Source organism: Lactuca sativa, chromosome 8 (assembly GCF_002870075.4).
Source record: "Lactuca sativa cultivar Salinas chromosome 8, Lsat_Salinas_v11, whole genome shotgun sequence".
Lineage (NCBI taxonomy): Eukaryota > Viridiplantae > Streptophyta > Magnoliopsida > Asterales > Asteraceae > Lactuca > Lactuca sativa.
Genome location: NC_056630.2, coordinates 252676624 through 252693378, shown reverse-complemented (window position 1 = coordinate 252693378; position 16755 = coordinate 252676624).

Sequence of the window (16755 nt, the reverse complement as noted above, 5' to 3'; positions counted from 1 at the left end):
AAAGAGTTTGGATTTGTACGAAGCGAAGATGAATCATGTGTATATGTCAAGGCCAGTGGGAGTATAGTTAGCTTCCTCGTTTTGTATGTCGATGACATACTGCTCATAGGAAACGACATCCCGACTTTGCATGAGGTTAAGTCCTGGCTCGGAAAGTGCTTCGCTATGAAGGACCTCGGAGAGGCTTCCTATATTTTGGGAATAAGGATAGTGAGAGAACGAAGTAAGAGACTAATAGGACTTAGTCAGAATACTCACTTGGATAAGGTACTAAAACGTTTTAGTATGGAAAATTCGAAGAAGAGAGAACTACCGATACAGAGTAATGCCAAGTTGAGTAAGACTCAAAGTTCGAGTACCGAATCCGAGATATCAGAGATGAGCCGAGTACCTTACTCTTCCGCAGTTGGCTCAATCATGTATGCTATGACTTATACTCGCCCTGATGTGGCCTTTGCCTTGAGCTTGGTCAGTAGATATCAAGGGAACCCGGGCAAAGCTCATTGGATTGCGGTCAAGAATATACTTAAGTACCTTCGGAGGACCAAGGGATGGTTCTTGGTCCTCGGAGGGAGTGATGACTTAAAGGTATGAGGGTATAGTGATGCCAGTTTCCAAACCGACAGAGACAACTACCGTTCGCAGTCGGGCTGGGTCTTTACTCCAAATGGTGGAGCAATACTTGGAAAAGTTCCAAGCAGGAAACTGTAGCTGATTCAACGTGCGAATCAGAGTACATTGCAGCAAGCGAAGCGTCGAAGGAGGCGATATGGCTGAAGAACTTCATTGGTGACCTTGGAGTTATGCCTGCCATAAAGGAGCCTATGGAAATTTTCTGTGATAATGAAGGAGCGGTTGCCTTGACAAAGGAACCGAGGGATCATGGTAGATCTCGACAAATCGACAGAAAGTATCAGTTTATTAGACATCGAGTAGAAGAAGGACACCTCGTGGTTAACAGGATATCATCAGAAGATAACCCAGCAGATTCGCTTACGAAGGGACTGAGTAGGGTTAAGCACTTGCAGCATGCTAGGAGCATTGGGCTGAAGGATGACATTAGTTTAGATTAGAGAATTTTAAAAACAAGTAATAGATAAATGTAATTGACATTTGATGATTAAATAAAGGAGTATTATTTATAAGTAAAGTTACTGTCTTATGTTAATTGTTTAACTATTGTTTCACTTTGCATGTTTTGACTTCCAGAATAATTGAGTTTAATCGAATTATTCAAACAGTCCACAATCGTTCATATGTTGGAAGCAGGTATGAATGAAGATTGTCATGAATTGGTGTGTAGATTGTCTAAATGGTATTAGACATGGAAAATGTTTGCTATAACGTTCATGAGTGCTTATGAAAAGGTTTTGAGCATTGGAATAAACCCGCACTTACTGGAATCACTTTATGGAATGTGACAAAGGTGATCGCAAGATGATAATATCATATGGTCTTAAAACCTAGATATATGGTTTATTATTTTCTAATTGGTTGTGCATTAATAATGTGAAACCTCATCAGTAAATTGATGTCATAAAACGCATTGGTGTGTATAATTGATTGGTGAATAAGTAAATGCATATAAGTCGAATTTTATTTGTTACTTCTATCCTAAGAGGATAAAAACGATATCACGGCCGCTTGATGATTTGATTTGACTTATGTGCTGGGCCTGGTCAGGACTGAATTGATGTGTTCAATTAAGTTATATGTCGAATAAATCTGAGATCGAGAAACCAACTGCAGGACAATTAGTTCCATAAAATTGTCAACACAATATCTAAACAGAGGATTGTACGATACCTTATCTAAAGGACAGGTTACTGATAAGATCAGAGTTCAGCAGCGTCTTTGAGAGCTACGATTGCTAATCGAGTTGTACGTTACATTTGTGGTTACTAGACTTATTCAAGTGGGAGACTATTGGATTAGTGTCTAAGTCCGTAACCATATTTGTCAAGTACTTCATCCGATTGTGCATGGTCCTTTTGGGTTGCCTTCACCAAAGCAACTTGACTGGAGAAATAAATAAAGAGAGAGGTTATTATGTTTTATTAATATGTTATAAGAATAATATATTAAAGGAAAAATCATATTTGTTTAATTAATATTGGTCAATAATTAATTAGGAATTAATTTTGTGATCAAGTGTAATTAATTAAACTATAGGGGTTGAATTGTAATTATGTGATAGTTACAAATTAGGGAAATGGTTATCCTTATTATGGGTTGGACGAAATCAAGGGATAAGATATCCTTGAAATCGTCCAAGAGATAAAAGCATAAGTGTTTTTCAAGGCTTATCTTATGATTGCTTGGTGGGCAAGCAACTGGATAAGGATAAGGACTGAAACCCTAATCACAACCCTATATAAAGACCCCTAGACCTTGAGAAATCGTCCACTTGATTCTAAGAGATACCGAGGCCGATTTCTACCTCTCCCCTTCTCTCTCTATAGCTTCTCCAATTGCTTGTGGTGTTTGTGAGCCATTAGAGGCATTACACTTGTGGTGCTTGCTTTCAAGACTTAGGTTTTGGATATCTAAGTTGTTATTAGAATATAACAACAAGAGGTATGTGATCTAACCTTATATGTGAATTTCAAAAATAGCATTGCACATTAGGGTTTTATTCTTGTGTTCATAATGTTGTGTATCTAATAGTGAAAACATAGATCCAACTATAGGGTTGCATGTACACATAGGATTGTTTGTATAAATCCCATCAGGAGGGTCGTTAGCCAAACAGGTTCGATAGGACACTGAATCCTCATTAAAATTATAATGAATTATAAAGTAACTAAACTATTTTCTAAAATCCCATTCTTAGTTACTTCAGGAAAAATGTGAATTTCATGCTAACCCATGAAATTACACATTGCACCTTATTGGTCATTAGTGGAGTGTGTGTGGTTAACTGGCACACTAATATGGGACCAATATTATTGGCAATGGGTTTTTCAGTAAATTATTGTTGATTCAATGGAGTGTGTGTGGTTAACCGACACATTGATTGAGTGATAAATGACATCGAGAATGCCAAGCTAATTTACATGGTTATTCACATCTCGTTTGTGATCCTTGGTATCCTTGTCACAAAGTGGGAGCATAATCGAGATTAAACATGCTATTGAAAAGTTCAATGAATCTCAAAAGATCTAGGAATTTCATCTAAAACCTAATTCATTTAAAATTTCGTTTTCCGTGGTGGATTTGGTAAATCGTCATTTACCTACCTTCACATAATTTACAATTAGATTATGGCATCCCTCTTCCAAATTGTGAATTGTTGTGTTGGGTCCTAGCCTTAATGTTTCATTTGGGTGTTATATTAAGGATCCAAATCAACTTACTTGAATTTTCTCCCTTTTTTAGTTGTCTAGTTTTGACAACTATGGTCTTATTCAAATCATTTAGAAAAGGCTTTCCCTTTGAAGATGATCTTCCACATGATGATCAAGGTGAAAGATCGTTCCCTTCTTCGTGCATTGGTGGAACTAGAAATCATTCTCTTCCTCCGCCTCCTCCAATGATCCTCCCTGACCCACGTTTTTGCCGGCTTGAAAAGTTCAAGATCACTCAAGCCCTATTGACATGCAAACAACTAGATGGAAATTATGTGTGTGCACATGTTCTAAACATGAAGTTGCACATTGATAGATTGGGAATTTTGGGTGTCGTTTTCCCAAGAGAGCTAGCTGTTGGCTTGGTTCTTCACTCGCTTCCTAAGTCGTAGAGTCAGTTTGTTAAGGACTACTATATGACTGAAAACGACATGACCCTAATTGATCTGACATATTTGCTAATTGCTGCTGAAACAACAATGCTTTGGTGCACTGGTCAATCAAATTTGTTCGGAGAATCAGTTTCCTAAGGTTCCATGGACGTTGGTGATGGAAAAGTTGATAGTCCAGAAATGGTTTCTCCTCATAAGGGAAAGAAATCGGCCAAGGTCAAAAATTTTGACCATAAGAGAAAAGCCAATTCGGTGATAGTTCCATGTGCCAATGCTAAGGATTCCACCTATTTCTATAGTCAATCGAAGGGGCATTAGAAGTGAAGCTGCCCAGACTACCTAAAAGATCTTAGAGATGGTAAAGTCAAATTGTATGACTCTACTTCAGGTACATCCACCATCTAACTCTGTTAAGTTCCTATTTATAGATTCTTATTACATGATATGGTAATCACATTTTTATGTTTTGTAGGATCGAAGAAAATGAAGGAAGCTTAAGAGGAAGTAAGGCTAATTCTGATCCGAAGAAATGGATGTCGGTCACATGGTTCGATGATCAGAATTTTGAGCTGCTACTTAGGAGTTATGATAGATTGATAAGAATATTTAGAAACATAGTTTTCATGTGTATTTGCATTGTAAGGACAAGTTTTCTGCACATTATCAATAAAGTGAATTTTGGTTTTATTTGCTTGATGATTACTTGCAATGGCATTTATGAAAATTGGTGTTTATATTTCTATTATTAGCAATGTTGAAAATGGATTTGATTCTTACTTATATCGCTTGTGGTAGTGTTATAATTTACCAAGTGAGGAAGGATTCTCATCACCCAAGTTTCAATTGGACAGAAACTTGGAATCATACAATTTGAATTATGTGATGTATGAGAATCTTGATCTTTGGAAAATTAGGACCAAATTCCTTACTCACGTGTATATGTGAGTCAAGTGAAGGATTAAACGATCTAGTACACATTGATGTAAACTGGTCAGATCCACCACAAAGGACGATAAAGTATATTGTCATGATTTACTGTTGATTCGGTAAAAATGGTTATGCTTACAAGATTAAGTGTAATTCTGATACCTTGAAAAGTTTCAAAGTATAGCAGAACAAATAAGAAGAATCCATTGGGCAAAAAGATAAAAGTTTCTCCAATCTTAAAGGAAAGGAGAGTACTTTAGTATCATGTTTTATGATCATCCTAATGATTATGTAACTGTGTCACAATTTATCCTCTAAGGATACCTTAGTGCATTTATATGACTAAGAAGAGGAATCAGGTATTGTTGAAATTGTTAAAATCAAGAAGATGAGTCATAATTCATTCCAAAATCAATTTGTAGAGTCATACTCTAGTTACTCCAAGTTGTACCTTGAGTGACATGTTCTAAGTAGGTTTACAACACCTCATGAAATGTGGAGTAGAAATGTTTCTTACTCTTAGACATTTGAAATTGGTAGTTGTGATGTTTTGGTTTGAACAATGACCAACTAACACCAATTATATGAAGTGTTTTCATGATAAGAATCCACACTAACTCTTGAATATTTGTTTGTCAATGAATGATCTTTGACAGCGAATCTTATATGTCAAGAGTTCAGTGAGAGTCTTGTTGATCTTCAAAAGTTTCAGGAGACAATCGGGAAGAAACCTTTTAGTAATCACTAGCACACGACCTAAGGATGATAACCTATTGTGTTGATACATTCTTGTTTATGTGCCCATTGCAGTTAAGTTGACTATGCATGTGAGTTCTATGAGTTCTCATTTGATCGCATAAGGCAAAGTACCTTGATAAGTGAAAGTACATTGATGAGTGAATAACTTGGAAGCACTGGTAGGCCCTTGTGTTGTCGGATGACAGGAAATTAAGATTAAGTGAGTTGAATCCATATGAGTTTAACTTTGTCATAAACCTTGTCTTATGATAGTGGTTGGAAATGACAAATTCACATGGATATGAAAACATACACCGTAAAATCTAAGTGACAAGAGGTTTTTCTCTACTTCATGCAAATGATTGTGAGGAAACACATTCACAAATAGATTTTAAAGGATTAGAGTAGCCAGTTGTGGTAATTGCATTCTCAAATTCGAATAGGATTACATCATCCCTTTTTATAGTTCGAATTATGAGAAATGGCAAATAGCTTGAACATTCGGAGCTTATTGCTATAAGTTCTGAAGGGTTTAGACACACACATAAGCTATCTAATAAAATATGTATGAGTTTGAGAAGTCTAGATAAAGACATATCGAAGCACCACGTATCAGAAATCTGAACTTTGGTAAGAAAGTCAATAGGTATTGATTTCTAGAAGTCCAGCTGATTTCTGAGTACATGTCAAAGCTAGTGGGAGCATAATTGTTATGTTGGTAAGAACATAATTGTCATGCTAGTGGGAGCATGATTATTATGTAAGGTGTTGCAAGTTAGCAATGCTATTTATAGGAAACAAAGTTCTAAATTTGCAAAGTTGCAGAATTTGGAAATTGTTTCGCTATAGTAAGGCTTAAGGAAAAGGGAATTAATACTTCATTTCAAATCTAAAAGTTTAGATTGAAATTTTAATCAAACTTAGTCATGGACATATATGCATATCATGTTGAAATGATTCAACATAGGGAATTCAATATATGGAAATATTGTAGCAAGAGACTGATCAAGTATGTCTTTATGAAAGACATTATGTATCGGATCCCATATGCTTCGGATATAGGATCGATTGCATATGCTATAATATCCAATTGTTCTGATTTTCCAAATGTCTATGGAATTAAAAGGGAAAAAGATTGGAACCAGATATGACTAAAGTTGTTAAACAGCAGTCAAAGACAATCTAAAGTTAATCAAAGATTGGTTGCTTGTGGACAGTTGGAAGTATAGTATTAATTTGGACGGACCCTATTGACATGTTCTGAATAGAGGTAACTCTTGTTCATAATTGATCATCATAAGGCAATATGGAAATGTATCCATAATGGGAGTTGGATATTGAGATATATGTGAGAGTTAGAAACTTTAATGTAAGAAGGATGTTCAAGGAATGCTCTTTGAATGTGAGACTTCATTTCCATGGAATTGTTTTGTAACCAATCTCCAATGAAATGTTTTGTAGTGTCATTGGCAAAGTCTCTGTGATTTTGGTGCTTTGATATTACAATAGGATCATTGCATTTTAGTTTAGACTATAATGAATTCTAGTAGTGGTAAGAACTGGATATTCTTACACTTGTGATAAGGATTTGGAGTTGTGAAATGAGCATCATTGGAAATGTGTTCAATTGATTTGTTTCACAAAAAAAGGACCATAGATAAATATAGTGTGGGTGCTTGGAGCATGGCATGGCTATTGTTTTAATTCAAGTATTAATTTGATTACTCGAAACATTATACAATGAATAAAGTCTAATTAATATGGTGACTAAATAATAAGTGTTTTATTTATATTCAAAAGTTTTGAGACCATAGTTAATTAGATTATTCTTGCGTTTCACTTCGCATGTTTTACTTCCCGAATAACTAGGTTATTCAAACATCCATAGTCGATCATACTTTTGGAAGTAAATAGTGAATTAAGACTATCATGAATTCGACTGTAGATTGTCTAAGAGCTTAGACATGACACAAGTTTGCTACAGTGATCATGAGTACTTCTAAAATAGGAATTTGAGTATTGGATCAACCCATGCTCAGTGAATTACTTCATGGATTTTATCACGAGTAATTTTGAGATGATAATATCTTATATTCTTGAAACAGAGACATATGAGTTTTTTACGAGTCGGTTGTGCATTGATAATACGTAAACGCATCAGTAACTTGATGTTATAAAACGTATTGTTGTGTGTGATTTGATAGGTAAATATTACAAGCATATGAGTCAAATTTTATTCATTCCTTTTACCCTTAACGATATCCGTGGGCCCCTCGGTGATTTAGTGATGACATATTAAGCGCTTGACCAAGCATGGACAAAGTTGATGTGTTCAATTGTAGTCTAAGTCAGTCGTCGTGAATCGGAAATCGTGAAACAAACTTTGGACTGGGAGAATGATTAAAATCCATTTCTCATGTCCATACAATATCTTGTAGAATGGTGGAATATTTGATCACTTATCTAAGGACAAATCACTGACTAGCTCAGAGTTCGACAACAGCTTTTGGTAGCTAAAATTTGCTAGTCAAATTTTGAAGGTGTCAAAGCCCATAACTATAATTGGTATGTACTTGAATTGATACTAGCAATGTCCTTTCGGGTTGCCTTCAAACCTGTCAATTAAATAGGATAACTGTTAGAGAGAGAATAATGATTTATTAATTTATTACTTGGTTAATAAATTAATTTGAAATAAAGATAAATGATTTATTAATGTAATATGGATATAATATATTAATTATAAATCATATTGTTTAATTAATATTTAATCAGAAATTTATTTGGAATTAATTTTGGGATTTAAGGAATTAATTGAAATTGCAGGGACTAAAGATGACAATGTTCAATAGTTGAGCATTGAGCATTCTAGAGCCTCCCTAAAGGGTGGAACGAATTCTAGGGTGTTCTTTGGGTTTCCTTAGGCTCTAAGGGTGCCTTGGATGCCTTAGGGAGGAAGTTAAGGGATTAGGGTTATATTGGATACACCTGCTTAATCCAATACCTTCCTAGCACCTATATAAACCCGCTTAGGGTTAAATTTCGGCCGACAGACTCCAAAAAGAACCTAAGGGCTGAAATTCTACTCTAATTCTCTCTCTAAAGTATTCCTTTGTTGCTACGTTTGTTTGTGAGCCATTAGAGGCACGCCACTTGTGACGCTTGCTACCAAAGTTCAAGATCTTCAAGGATTTAATTGTTATTACAATATAACAATCAAGGTATGTATCCTAACCCTAATTATATGTTAATTTCGAAAATTACATGTGCCCCCTAGGGTTTCTAGATTTGTTTTCAATGTTTGTATGTCTAATAGTGAAAACATAGATCCTAAAATTAGGGTTGCATGCACACATATGATTGTTTGCTATGTATAAAACCCATCATAAAGTTCAACCTCGGTAACCATAGGTAACCGTCACCATCTTATCATCTAAACTCTCAACCACAAGGGAGTGTATTAGACTTCCAAAAAAAAAAGAAAATCACGACTCAACTAATCATCAAAGCAAAAGATATAAACGAGTGGTAAATTCTAGGCTATATAAACCTACCCATGGAACTCCCCGGACGTAGTGACACTATAACTGATACAATTGTCGCTATACATACCTGAATGTATGTAACGATGATATAACAACTTACAACATGAAGAACGCATTAAAAAATGTCTTAAGGCCATGTCTTCACTTTCTGAAAACTGTAGGTACTTGGACCTATGCCACCTATACCACTAAACACGTGCATTTGACCCTATTGTAACCAAGACATAACTCCACAACAGTAAGCAGTCCTGGTGTGCCTGTCCCTTCTATTTGTACCGACCGTATTTAAACTTACGGTGTACGGACACGAGAGTCTTCCAATATTACCAAAGATGTCGTGATTCTTTTGCCCTTCGATTATTGAGACAACAACGTTAGACTTCTTGATACTTGTCAAAAGAGTTAGGATTCGTGCCCACTTCCTATTTCCCAAATGTGTCTCTAAGCTAAGGCCTCTACTTTTGAGTCGCCTCATGACTCCTATTAACAACATGAACAACTACAAATCCACTCCTCGAACCTAACGACTGGCCTATCAGAGCCACTTATTAGCTTATCTTCGATCCACCTAATGATACAAGGTAACTCCTTTAGTAAGGTATGCGAGACCTCAATATCAATTCAGTTACTCAATGATGTATTGTCTAAGCAAATCCCCAAACTATCGACTCCAAGTTGCGTAATCGTCATTCTATTTAATATCAACAGAACTCATCACCACGTATTCAAAGTGTTATCATTACATTACTCTCTATGTACTCGCTCACTGTTATTCTCGATCATCATTCCCCATTGCGTACAATACCACTATCATAATTATCTCAGTATCTCATTGTCAATTAATACAGTATCATATCCCCTCGTATGGATCTCATAGCCACCATGCTCAATCAAATAGGAAGACTTAAGATTACTACAATTTATTAATACACCCATACTAATAACAATATTACCACTTTTAGCTCCTTGGACCTTCCGTGACTTCTCCCGACCCGAACATGGATCCTGTGCTTCAGATACCAGGAGCTCTACTACTATCTTTCACACATATGCATGTTTGTTTCAAGATCCATTCTGGACTGTCCAATTCGCTCCTTGTCGTCAATTTTTATCATATATAATCTCTACACTAGCAATTTATATCATTTTGTAGTGTAATATTTTCATTTTCATTCCTCTACTCTAATCCACAAGGAACCTCCTCCGGCACTGAAATGTTGCCAAATGAATGCACAATCATACACAACGTGAAGCCAGATAGTCATACGAATATCGAATTCCATGCCAGAACGGTTAGACTCTAACAAGAGTTGCGCATTAGGCTAAATCAAACATTCTAAGTCTATTTGGCTCCTATTACATACAAATGGTCAATTTTACTCTTGTTAGAAGCATTTCTCATTACGGACCAGTATGGATAAATGGTCAATTTTACTCTTGTTAGAAGCATTTCTGATTTTTGGTCAATACTAATGAAATGTAGAGGCCTAAAAAAAGAAACAATGGGATTTAGTTTCGACTAAAAAGGTTTTCTCATGATCAATATATGGTCTCTTAAAGATATGGATAGATTGGTCCATTTTTCAGAAAGATAAAACTAGGGTTATGATTCAATCCACTCAACCCATTAAGTCTCAAGTTCGATTAACATGTTCCAGGTCAGTAGCACATCAGCCCTAGGACTTATAGGACATTTTCATGAAATAAGAAAGAAATCATACCTAGGTTGTTGAGATTGAAAGCTTCATACAAGCCTTGCACCTAAAATGATTTCGACAACTACCCTAAAATTTCTGCCATGATCGACGACTTGTAACTCGCGCTCCATACAATATAACTAAACTTACAACAATCACACCATCAATATATGTATTAGGAATCTACACTCCAAATTTCTCGACGATCCAATGGTTTAATCTTCAGGAAACGTCCGAGCACTGCTGAAAGAGGTCTTCAAAAACGGGAATTCCAAGCAAAATGGATATTAGGGTTAAGTTGTGTTTAAGGCCCCCAATTCAACCCAAAAAATTTTCCCTTATGTCCTTAGGTTTGAAAAAATAACTTTGTTGCCCCTCTTTGCAATATTATGACTTTAAAGTCCTCAAGTCTCAGTTCGGTTCCGCATAACTCCACCTATCATCGATTTGACATTCAAGTAATTATAATTTCATTTCATACACCCCCATACTTAGTCCTGAAATATAAAATTAACTATTGGAATTCAAATATTTGAATTTATAACCTCAAACTTTTATTTTTTTGACCCATGATTATAACAATTTTAATTAATTGGAAATTAGGGTGTTACAAAACAGCTTTTACATTCATTTTCAATGCATTCCAACCCAAATCATATATCTATCAACATCCAACTCATTCACCAACATAATAACATATTCCCATTACTTCTAAATAACTAATAAACACATAAAAGGCATCAATCAACATTTTACAATCTTAATATTACCAAAAGGACTAAAATGCCCTTAAGCACACAATAACAATCTAAAACATTTATACCAAAATTATAGGTTCTTACATGTAATTGATATTACAAAATAGTAACAAAGACACACTTATGGGTTATTTTCCAACATTTTTCCACTTGGCCAAGTGACTATTTGTATAAATGTTTTATTATCTTGACCAAGTTACATCAATTTGGTTTATATTTACACCAAAACCAATAACGTAAACCCTAACATGTCATTCTAAGACAAGGGAACCCCACTGATCATACTTTGGTGCTTCATATGTAATTAAGTGTTCACCATTTATTAATATTGACAAATTACATATTATAGTAGAAAAATAATACAATTCTTGAATAACTAAAATTAAAGTTCCATTCAAATTACTATGCTATAATTACATAATATTAGGTGTAGACTTAAACCCATATTGAAATAAAAATTAGGTGCTAGACCTTTCTTCATCATATCCGTTAGAATATTTTTATTGTTGAGGTGGTCGATACAAATATCATTCTCCCCCACTCATTCTTACAGGAACAAGGATTTTGTATCAAGGTAAAGCCCCACTCCACTTTAGTTATTGCTAGTGAAAAAGTTTATATATGCAAAGTTGTAAGAATAAATTTATTTAACAACCTTGAAATGGAATTTATTATCAATATTCTTGTGATTAAACTTCTCAACAATATTCCATCGTAGTTGTTGTGGTCGTCAACTTTTACTTATGACTCTTTCATGATATTGGACAAGCGATAGCATAAATATCTAACCCAATAATGAATTTTCATATTTACATTTTCCAAAGTAAGAGTTGAATAGCGTATCACTTCTAATACATCACGTATTTTATAGACAAGTTTGTGATCCTTAGTCCCTTATAAATATCATATGACTTTCTTAATGCTTTCCACTAATCTAGCAATATTAGATTGATACATCCTAACATGTTAGTGACATAAGTGATGCCAAGATGAGTACAAATGTGTGCATACATAAAGCTTCCAACTACCAAAGCATAATGAATTAAATTCATTTGATCATGCTTTACCTTTGCTTTTGGGCATTGAAATAAGCAAAACACTTCCACTTTAACTACTGAGCATCAGAGTGGGAGCATTGTTTATTTTATCGACTAAGTACGCGCTTGATATATGCCTTTTTGGACAATCCTAAAGTTCCTTGATTTCTATATCGATGTATTTCTATACATATAACATAAGTTTCTTCACCGCGACTTGCATATTGAATGATGTGATAATAAACATTTTGATTCATACAACAAATCGATAATTCTAATTGCCAATAGCATGTTATCTACATATTAGAATGACAAAGTCCCTCCTACTTATCTTGTGGTATATACATTGATCTACTTTTCTTAACGAGTTCGCTACTCTTCATGAATTCATTGGACTTTAGGGTCACCTGTAATTACAATATATTATTATATTAATTAGGCATATAAATTAAATTTCATAAAAAATAAAAAGACATTGAGGATGCTATATTAGTGAGGTTATTTTTGAATTCAGATTCGAGGTTCCATTCCTCTCCTCTTGGAGCATATTATCGATTTAAGTTACAAGTTATGTCTTTGTTGTTATTGCACATCAAGATACTTGGTGCTTAATTATTTTGTTTATGGATATAGGAGTTACTTTAGGGGTAACCATCTCGGTGATAGTACATTACCAAGTCCATACCACCAACCACGTGCCAGTCCTTGAGAGTAGTAGCAACTCCTCCTACTCAAAGTGGCGGCAGTTGCGGGGAGAGTAGTGGAAATGGTGACAAGATGATCTCACTCAACTCGATTCAACGTGGTCCCCTCCCTAATAGAAATATTGTATTACAGCGAAAACAGGTACATATTTTTAACTTATACTTTTTTGTTTCAGATAGTTACAATTTGGGCTATAAATAAGTCGAGCCCCGGTTCAACAAAGCTTGAGCTCAATCGACTTATTTGTCAAGTGACTACATTATTCATGTTTTTGTTTCTTTTTATTTGGTTTTTCACACGTCATGTGACGGTTAGCCTATAAGGAATCAATTTTGAAAATTAGCATGGCATTTTGAAAAAGAAGATAACTTTTGTATATTACTCAAAGTTATAGTCTGAGCAACATGGTTACATATCTCAAACCAAAGTACGTATATATTGTATCCATCCTTTCTTTTGAGTTAGGCCAACTTTTATTATTAGTGTGTAGGCACGTGCATACCATTTCATTCATTGGTCACCCACATTGCAACTCTCTTTCTGTTGTTTTTTTTATTGTGGCTGACTGGCTGTAAAAATATGTACACTTGTTTTTTCTTTTTCATCCTTTTTAAAATATAGAAAATATGCTTGATTGTAGCCTTACTCTTTAATAAAGATAATAACATCTATAACTTGTGCTGGTGATTTTAATGTTATCAATATATTTTGGTGTAATTATCATTAATAATGAGATAGGCCGAGTTTCATTTACTAACCGAGCTTGGAGGTGCAGGGGTGCACACTTGGTGTGATAATTATGAACTTGGGAATATGGGGGACCGGGGGCAATGCCCCTGGGTGCAGGGTTCCACGGGGTTGCAGCCCCTTTGCGGGGTCTAGGGACAGCGCCCATAGCGGTGGTTCTGTTGAATTGTCAGCGAATGAGGTTCTAAGGGGCAACGCCTTGAAATCTAATGAGTTTTACACGACTTCATGCAATTTCCCGCCAGAATTCTCCTGATGACATTGTGATGATGTAAGCGTTAGTTATGTCTAATAACTATCGGTTTTGGCCCCAAATCAGGAGGCAACCGTCACAACCTCTTTTCCCTCTAGTATAAAAATCTTTTTTTGGTTCCAGAAAAGGGTTAGAACTCATATACATGAAAAGTATATTTTGTTCTCTCCATCTCTACAAAACACAAATGTAACACCCATAAAATCATGCCAATTTTGAACTTTTAAAAACATTTCAAAACCATTAAATCATTACAATCTTGTTTTCAAAATATATAATCTCAGAGTTTTTCCCAGAAACATAAAAAAAACATGGGGAGTTGTACGATCATGCCTTCGCCTTGTCGTGATCCCCTGATGTGCCTAAAACAATAAACTGAAACTATAAGCCCGAGGCTTAGTGAGTTCCCCTAAAATACTGATACACTACACATAACACATATACAAATAACAACATGTACTAGGTTCACATCTTTACAGACTGGATTACCCCCTAGGCCCAAAGTGTGAGTCTGTATTGCCTTACGGGCCCACAACTCATATCTGGCTTGCCGTGTACGAGTCTCCCTTAGCTCGTAACTGGAATGCTCCCGAGCCCACAGTACGAGTCTGGCATGCCCCACCTAGCCCTCAGCTCGTATCTGGAATGCTCCCAGGTTTGTTGGTTACCGCACAGAGCAGTATCACCTCAACCCATCCCACATAACATGTCAACATATAACACAACCACTGCACATACAGATAATCACATAACAGCACAGGTAGTCCTATTGATCTACCTAACTAGCATAGCAACTAGTATGCAACATTAACTCATACTCAACATACCACTACTACTAGGATAACATATCCAATGGGCCGGTCTTGGTACCTTAGACCCCTTAGTATAGTAAGGTAACTCACCTCTCAACTGTCGACTCGAAAGATAAGCTCAAACTCTCGGATCACCGCCACAAACTCCACCACCTATATTCACCATAGAACCATACTCATAAATTTCCAATTTCCCAAAATGCCCCAGAAGTCAATTAGTCAACCCTTGGTCAAAGTCAAAGTCAATGGTCAAGGTCAACAGTCCATGTTGACCCGACTCGTCGAGTCCTTCCTGAACTCAAGTAGTCGTGAAATCCCCCCACTGACTCGTCGAGTTTCCCTGCAACTCATCGGGTTCATGCATGTCCAAATGTCGGGAAAACCCTAGTTGACTCGCCAAGTCACCCCATTGACTCGCCGAGTCCATGCAGAAGTCCTTGCACGACAATCTTCATCGGACTCGCCGAGTTGACCAAGCAACTCGCCGAGTCCATTCATCCCTTTATCCATTCAGATGCTTTTTAAGCCATTTTAAGGTTTCATATTGCAGATCCAGTTTTCCAAGGCATGTTTATCACGTAAAGTTGCAAACTTTACGTGCATGCAAGGCTTTAAAGGCTTAGAATGTCAAATCCAAGATTGTAATGGAGTTTTACACATAAGGAGAGGTTTACACTTGCTAAAGCTGGAACTTTATGGACTTAGACACCAAAGAGAGTTCAGATCTGAAGTTCCAACTTTAGATCTTAGCTCATACCTAAGAATACCTTCCTAACATGCTAGCAAAGTCCTAATCTTTAACCAAATGAGATCTAGAATGAAATGAGTTCAAGGTAATGACTTGATACCTTCAAATGATGCTAACTGATGTACATTTCAGATCCCCACTCGTTCCTTGCTGCTAGCTACTTGATCTCCAAGCTCCTCTCACAAAAGATCCACCTTCCAAAGCTTAACACACACGAATTAGGGTTTGCTGGACTCTCAAGAGGCTGTAAGGGGATACGGGAGGCTAATGATCCCTTAAATAGGGTGCAAAACCCTGAAAATTAGGGTTTCATACACCAGCTCCTACTCGTCGAGTCCTATCTTGGACTCGGCGAGTAGGTCACTTAAACATGTGGCGCAACCCGCTGCTACTCGACGAGTCAGGGCATCGAACTCATCGAGTAGACCTTGAAATTAAGAAAATTAAAGCCATAAAAGTAATACCTGAGAATCGGGGCATTACAATTCTCCCCCACTTGAACTAGACTTCGTCCTTGAAGTCCGTTGTGGTGAACAACTCCGCATAGTGCTCCCGCATCTTAGCCTCCAGCTCCCATGTCCACTCGGATCCCCTCCGATGCTCCCACTGTACCTTTACCAAAGGTATCTCCTTGTTCCGGAGAACCTTCACCTTCCTCTCCAGTATGGATACGAGCCTCTCCATGTAATTCAGGCGCTCATCGGCCTGAATATCATCCACCGATACCACCACCTCCTGATCCATAATGCACTTTCGCAATTACGAAACGTGAAAAGTGTTGTGGATCTGACTGAGCTCCTCCGGTAGCTCTAGCCTGTAAGCTACCTTTCCAACCCTAGCAATAATCCTAAATCGCCTAATATGTTGGGGACCCAATTTCCCCCTCTTCCTGAAGCGGATCACACCCTTCCAGGGCGAGACCTTCAGGAGTACCATGTCCCTAACCTAGAACTCTAACTCGGATCGGCGTTTGTCGATGTAACTCTTCTTCCAACTCTGAGCGGTTTGCAGTCGCTGCCTAATCTGCTAAATCTTCTTGGTAATCTGGA